Genomic DNA, 7,251 nt, shown 5'->3' on the forward strand with positions numbered 1-7,251 from the left:
TCAAAACTGTGGACAACATCATCAAGATTATCAACACCTTAGCTTCAAGGAACTCAGTAAGTGGTGCTCCACCAACTTCTCAGAATCCACTGGACTCGTCTACCCTCGGGTCTAACTCCTGAGGCTATTCACTTTAGTACAGACTTTCACATTAATGTTTCCCTTTTTCATTCCAAGCATTCCTCTTTTAAAAGATATCTGATGTCCAGGACTTTAAAACAACTGACCTTTTCCATGACCTCTCCATTGATGGTTCAACTGATTTTATAGAAACACTACCAAATAGAGATTTTAAGAGATCATTTCTTGGACCCTACTTGGCTCCACTTAAGAATTTCTTCACACTTCTGAGTTGTTGAGCAAAAACTGATATTCATGCATCTTGAACAAAAGACTGACGTGTGGAATTTCACCTGAGCCTTGTGCCCTTAGAGAACAGCAAGAGTTTAGACCGCCCTTCCCCCCCCCCCCCCCCCCACCAATCTTTTGTGTTCCAGGAAAGGGCTATGACAAAGAAATACCCTTTTCCATATGACTTAGATAAGACTCACTGTCCACACTTTCTCAAGACCCCTATAAGACTTGAGTACAACTCTACTGTTTATCTGTGACAAGGCCAAATTCATACCTTTCCCTTTTTTTCATGAACCTGCTGAGAAAGTCAAACTAGACCTTCCTATATCTTGTCTCATGATTGATTCGTTGAGATTTGAATTGTTTCCCCCTGAAACTAGCTGTGCTGGTGAATTTCAGGTGTCACCCTGACTGGGCTAAAATGCTCAGATAGCTGGTAAAACATTTCTGTTTATCTGTGAGAGTGGTTCCAGAAAAATCAGCGTTTGAATTGGTGAACTGAGTAAAACAGTGGGTGGGCTGGGTCGGTGGGAGTCACCTAATCCTTTGAGGGCACAATAGAACAAAAAGGAGAAAGAAGAGTGAATTAGCTCTCTGCTTGAGTTGAGAGATGCATCTCCTTCTGTCCTCAGACCTCCACAACTCCTGATTCTCACAGGCTTTTGGACTCAGGTCAGTTTTTACATCTCCTTGGTTCTAAAATCTTTGGACTCAGACTGAATTATATCACCAGCTTTCCTGGTTCTTCAGATTTGCAGATGGCAGACTATGGGTCTTCTTGGCCTCCATAACTGTGTGAGCCAATTCTTTTTTTTTTCCTTTTTTTTTTTTTTTAAGATTTTATTTATTTGACAGAGAGAGCGAGAGAGCACAAACAGAGGGAGCAGCAGAGGGAGATGGAGAAGCAGGCTCCCCGCTGAGCAGGGAGCCCGATGCTGATGCTGCAGGGCTTGATCACAGGACTCTGGGATCATGACCTGAGCTGAAGGCAGACGCTTACTGACTGAGCCACCCAGGCGCCCCAGTGTGAGCCAATTCCTATAATGAATCACCTCTTATCCTCTTATTTCTCTCTCTCTCTCTCTCTATATATATATGTGTGTGTGTGTGTGTGTGGTATTGGTTCTGTTTATCTGGAGAGCACTGACTAATACACTAGCTACTCATAGGGAAATAAAATATCCCGTTCAGCTATCCGACTGAGACTTTCCCTGATTGCAAGACAAGTTTAACCATAAATCACTCCATCTACAACTTGTTTACTCCTCTTTATTAAACTCTAAGGCAGGGGAGCCTGGGTGGCTCAGTTGGTTAAGCATCTGCCTTCGGCTCAGGTCGTAATCTTAGGGTCCTGGGATAGAGCCTCGAATCCGGCTCCCTACTCAGCGGGGAGCCTGCTTCTTCTGCTGCTCCCTCTGCTTGTGCTCTTTCTCTCTGTCAAATAAATAAATAAAATCTTAAAAAAAGAAAAGAAAAACTCTAAGGCAAAACCACCTGCTGAAATACTCTGATCTTTGAATCTGGAATGCTCTATTGCAATAGCCTTAATAACATTAATGTCCTTCCCTGTCCAGTTTTTGTCTTTGATAATAGCAAAAGAGATTTTGTAGATATATTTAGGGTCTCTAATCAGTTGATGTTAAGACAGGGGGATTATTGGGGCACCTGAGTGGCTCAGTCGGTGGAGCATCCGACTCTTGATCTCAGGTCTTTATCTCAGGGTCACGAGTTCAAGCCCCATGTTGGGCATGGAGCCTACTTAAAAAAAAGAAAAAAAAAAAGGGAGATTATCCTTGGTGGGCCTAACCTAATCAGGGGAGACCTTGAAAAGCAGAACATTTTCTCTGGCCAGTCACAGAAGGAGAGATCAGAGAGATGCTCCATCTGGTCTGCAAGAAAGCAAGTATCCCGTGTCATATACTGCCTATGGGTCCCATATGGCATGGAACTGCAGGAGGCCTTTAGTTGCTGAGAGTAGCTCCGGCTGATACCCAGCCAGAGAGTGGGGACTTCAGGCCTTCAACTGCTACGAACTGAATTGTGCCAACAAAGTGATAGTCTTGGAAAAGTTCCTCAAGCCCCAGATGAGAACTGCAATCTTGCTGACACCCTGATACCACCCTGGAGGCTGACCAGAGATCCAAACCACATCATGTCAGACTTCTGACCTACAGAATTGTGAGTGAATAAATGTGTGTTGTTTTAAGTTGCTACGTTTGTGGTAATTTATTACATAGCAATAGAAAACAAATACAACCCCTTATAAACCATTCTTCATCTTCACTGGTCTGCACCTTTTTTCCTTTCTCCGTGGTTAGTACCTCTATGCTACGATCGCTTCCCTTTCTGCACCCTCAATGACAGACATCTTGCTCTATGATTGCTCATGTTGTTACTCTTCCTCTATGGTTCATTCCCCTCAACATATAAATATGCTTAAATCTCTCCTGTAAAAAAAAACCCCTCATTTGACCTTATCCTATACTGATCTCTTCTTTTTTTGTTTTTTTAAAGACTTCATTTATTTGAGAGAGAGACACAGAGCATGAGTGGGTGGCAGAGGAGAGGGAGAAGCAGGCTCCCTTCTGAGCAGGGAGCCCGACGCGGGGCTTGATCCTAGAACCCCGGGATCATGACCTGAGCCAAAGGCAGAGGCTTAACTGACTGAGCCACCCAGGCGCCCCTGATCTCTTCTTCCCTTAGCTATCAACTGTTTGAAAGAATAGTAATCTACACTTAGTGTTTCTACTTCCTTATTTCTTATTTGCCACTCAGATATTATAGTGGGGCTTTTTTTTTTTTAAAGATTTTATTTATTTCTTGACAGAGAGAGACAGCGAGAGAGGGAACACAAGCAGGGGGAGGGGGAGAGGGAGAAGCAGGCTTCCTGCTGAGCAAGGAGCCCGATGTGGGGCTCGATCCCAGGACCCCGGGATCATGACCTGAGCTGAAGGCAGACGCTTAACGACTGAGCCACCCAGGCGCCCTATAGTGGGGCTTTTAACCAAAATCAAAATTGTTCTCAGCCAGATCACCAGTAACCTCAATTTTGTTAAATTCAGTAGATGCTTATCACATTTGATCTCTCTTTAAAAAAAATTTTTTTTTAAGATTTTATTTATTTATTCATGAGAGACAGAGAGAGAGAGAGAGAGAGACAGGCAGAGGGAGAAGCAGGCTCCCGAAGGAGCAGGGAGCCAGGGAGAAGCAGGCTCCCCGCTGAGCAGGGAGCCCAATGAGGGGCTGGATCCCATTACCCTGGGATCATGACCTGAGCCGAAGGCAGACGCTTAACCGATTGAGCCACCCAATCGTCCTCTCTTTTTTTTCCTTTTGTGAGGGGCGGGATTGGGTCTCAAGCAGGGGCCCAGGGGCTCTCCGCTGAGTAAGCTCCAGGCTCAGAACATGGTCTTGCCCGAGGGCCTTCAGGTGGATGGGCAGTTGGAAACCCACCCCATGGAGCTTGTGCTGTCGAGCCTGGGCTGGTGCAGGCTGAATCAGGCTGGTTCTGGGCTTGGGTGTCCACCAGGCTTTCTCCTCTACACCTCTCACTCTTCTGCCGAGACCCCCTCCTTTCTGAGACCCCAGGCAGCTCAGTGTGGGCATACCGGGGGAACACAGGTGGGATGGATGCAAGAGATTATTAGTCTAAACCTGCACTAGCCAATACGAGCCGCTACTCATCTGCCGCTATTTAAATTAACCTTAAATCAAATTAGAAATCCACTCTCCTTAGTTACCCTAGCCACATTGCAAGGGCTCAATGGCCCCTCGTAGCTGGTGGCTCTCATTGGACAGCACAGTCTAGGGCATGTCCATCCCTGCTGAGAGTTCTACAGCACAGCGCTGGGCTAGAATTCCTGATCAAAGTTCAATGGGCAGGGGCTGGAGGCTGAGAGGGCACCTTTTGGGCACTGCCCCCCACTGCCTGCAGAAACAAGGCATCTTTTTTTTTTTTTTTTTTTTTTTAGTAGTCTCCATGCCTAGCATGGAGCCCAATGTGGGGTCTCACGACGCTGAGATCAAGACCTCAGCTGAAATCAAGAGTTGGGCACTCAACCACCTGAACTGCCCACACCACCACTCTCTTGTCTTTTCCCTTATTTTTCTGATGATTCCTTTGCTCCTTCTCAGTCGCCTTTATGGGGGTTCTCTTCCACCCACCCGCTCCATGTCTTAACAGTGATAGCTCAGGTTTTTAGGGGTTTTGTGCTCCCTTGCGACTGCAAGCTCTGCAGCCGGCTCCACACCTCACACACATTTGTGCCTGCACCCTCCCCCTGCACACACATGCACCCACCCTTGGTTTTGCTGGCATTCATTTGGCATGAACAAGTTCACTTCACTGGCTGCTGCCCTGGCTGCTAAGTGATCTCCTTCCTGCTCATGCTCTCAATTGTACGTTAACCTCGCAGGGGGCTGTCCGGGCTCTACAAACACCACACCCTCTTCCAGTGCTGCGACCCGCGGTCAGCAGGCAGAAACGGAATCCAGGAGCTCCAGGTCCTCCGCCTCCTCTTTGGTTGTTTTTTGTTTTTTGTTTTAATGCCTTTAGGAGCACGCTTATGTGTTTGAGATGATACATCAGGTGCTCCCTGAGCTACAAAGGGTAAAAGGAAATCCTCTCATTACAAACTGACAAAAGTAAAAGGTAAAACATTTTTCACAACAGCATGAACCGCATACTCAAAAATAGATCTGGGTTTAATACAAATGACATAATTCCTAGTCATCTATGGCTACTTTTATAACTTCATACAGATAATGAATTAGGCTAAAATGCACTATAATATTTGGTAGACTTCAGGACCAGTATACTTAGTACATCACAAAATACATTTTGGGGGAGGCTGGGTGGCTCAGTCGTTAAGCGTCTGCCTTCGGCTCAGGTCATGATCCCAGGGTCCTGGGATTGAGCCCCGCATCGGGCTCCCTGCTCAGTGGGGAGCCTGCTTCTCCCTCTCCCACTCCCCCTGCTTGTGTTCCCTCTCTCGCTGTGTCTCTCTCTGTCAAATAAATAAATAAAATTTTTTAAAAAAATACATTTTGATATCCTAAAGAAGCAAGACCTGCAAGTAGGCGTTTTAAACATAACTAATCTATGGCTACAAAGTTCTACTCTTGATAGCATTTACCTTTTTGGGGAGTCTCCCAGTCTCCAAAGGATAAAAACAGAGAGTAGAATCAGTATAACATACACACAGAAGTCCGTATAGTAAAGGCTATAAAGATTTGCAGCACAGTGAGAAGGGGCCTTCTGCTCCTTCACATGCATACAAATTCTGTGAATTATGTGGAGTATCTCTTGGTCCACTGTCTGGCTATCCTGTCATGTTCTGCTCTGTTGGTCAAATACTGAGTGACTATGCTTCCAACCAGAGGCTCCGCAGGGTTGCAATCTGTCAAAAGAGAACAAATCGACAGCAAAACCTTTGAAATAGTCAAAGCAGGATTCCAGTTGTCTTTAAAGATGTCCAGACAGATGACTCCCTGACTGTTGATGTTGCAGTGACAGATTCTGGTGTGGAAAGTAACTTTTGGTGGCTTAAACGGATAATCAGATGAAAAAGTAATATCCAGAAAAAACACACCACCTTCATAGACAGAACCTGGTGGACCAAGTATAGTGGATCTCCATTCATAAATGTTATCTACTTTAGGCCCAGCACTGCAGTTAGGAGGGGGATCAAGAGTTATTTCAGCTAGCTCCTTCTGAATTCTTTTAGCACTAGTGGATAACTTAGCAGTGGTTTTGCTTGAGAGTTTGGTGTTTTTCTTCTGCTGGTGGCAGAAGGTTTTCTTTCTTCCTGTTCTTAAGGCTCTGGAGCGGCTGGGTCTCGCCGGTCCGCATCTGAACTACCACTGCTGGTGCTGGGGCTCTCATCATCGGACTTTTGCCTATCACTGGACATCTTGGTGAAGTTATTTCTTGGAAAACTCAGCCGCCCGCCCCGCCTGCTCGCGCGCCGCTAGGGTGTGGGGGAGGGAGAGAGGAAAAAAAAACCTTTCTTAAGGAAATAGAGGCAGCTGGGGGTGGGAGGGGGTGGGAGAGCGGGGAGGTGGGAGGGAAAAAAAAAGCCGAGGAGACTCTTGCCAGGGAGTGTGGAACATTGAAAGGCGGAGGGGATTGTGCAGTGCCAGCTCCGGCCGGAGGGTGGCGCCGCCTAGCGCCTTCGGAAAAAAACGAGGGGGGTAGGAGCTCGGCTGGGAGAGGGTCGCGGGAGACCCCCGCTTGTTTGTTTTTAATTTTTAATTAATTACTTTGTTTGTTTTTAAAGGTAATCTCTGTGCCCAAGACGGGGCTCAAAACTCATGACCCCAAGATCAAGAGTCTTATGCTCTACTGACTGAGCCAGCCAGGCACACCCTCCACCTCCTATTTAAACTGGGCAGTTCCTAGGAGCAAACTGAGCAAACAGGTCTGCAGTGAGGAACGCAATGCCTCTTCCTTGTTTTATCTGTATTAAGAGGGAGTCTCTAGTTAGTGCTCCTTGTTAGTGGGAAGCCTGATGCGTCACTACATTTAGGACAAATCATTTCTTGCAGTCTTGAGTCTCCAGGACTCAGACTTACATACCCATGGAGAAAAATGGAAATAGAGTTGATTGACAACCACTGAAATGTTCTCAAAATGCTGCTCCCCTCTTATGGCAAAGGTTCTTCTCAATTCTTACTGAATCAAGTTCATTAAACTAGTTTCTCAACTTTTAGGAAGAGTCTGTTCCTAGGAAGCTCCTAAGACCATGAAGGCAGATAGCTGTTGGGCCTCTCCCACCACCAAATTAGGTAAGTCCTGATACTTTTGAACCTTCTCTCAGTGGAGACTAGGGCAGAGCTTCTCAAATGATCCCAATGAAGGACCAATCCTTCCCCCCAAATCATTTTGGACTGATGCTT

The 7,251-nt window shown here is 46.2% G+C and overlaps 1 pseudogene; it reads right to left on the reverse strand.

The window, feature by feature from the left end:
* Positions 1-5,643: 5,643 nt before the first annotated feature.
* On the reverse strand, positions 5,644-6,296 carry LOC116639617 (annotated as a pseudogene).
* Between the last annotated feature and the right edge of the window lie 955 nt (positions 6,297-7,251).

Source organism: Phoca vitulina, unplaced genomic scaffold, assembly GCF_004348235.1.
Source record: "Phoca vitulina isolate PV1807 unplaced genomic scaffold, GSC_HSeal_1.0 scaffold2, whole genome shotgun sequence".
Classification (NCBI taxonomy): domain Eukaryota; kingdom Metazoa; phylum Chordata; class Mammalia; order Carnivora; family Phocidae; genus Phoca; species Phoca vitulina.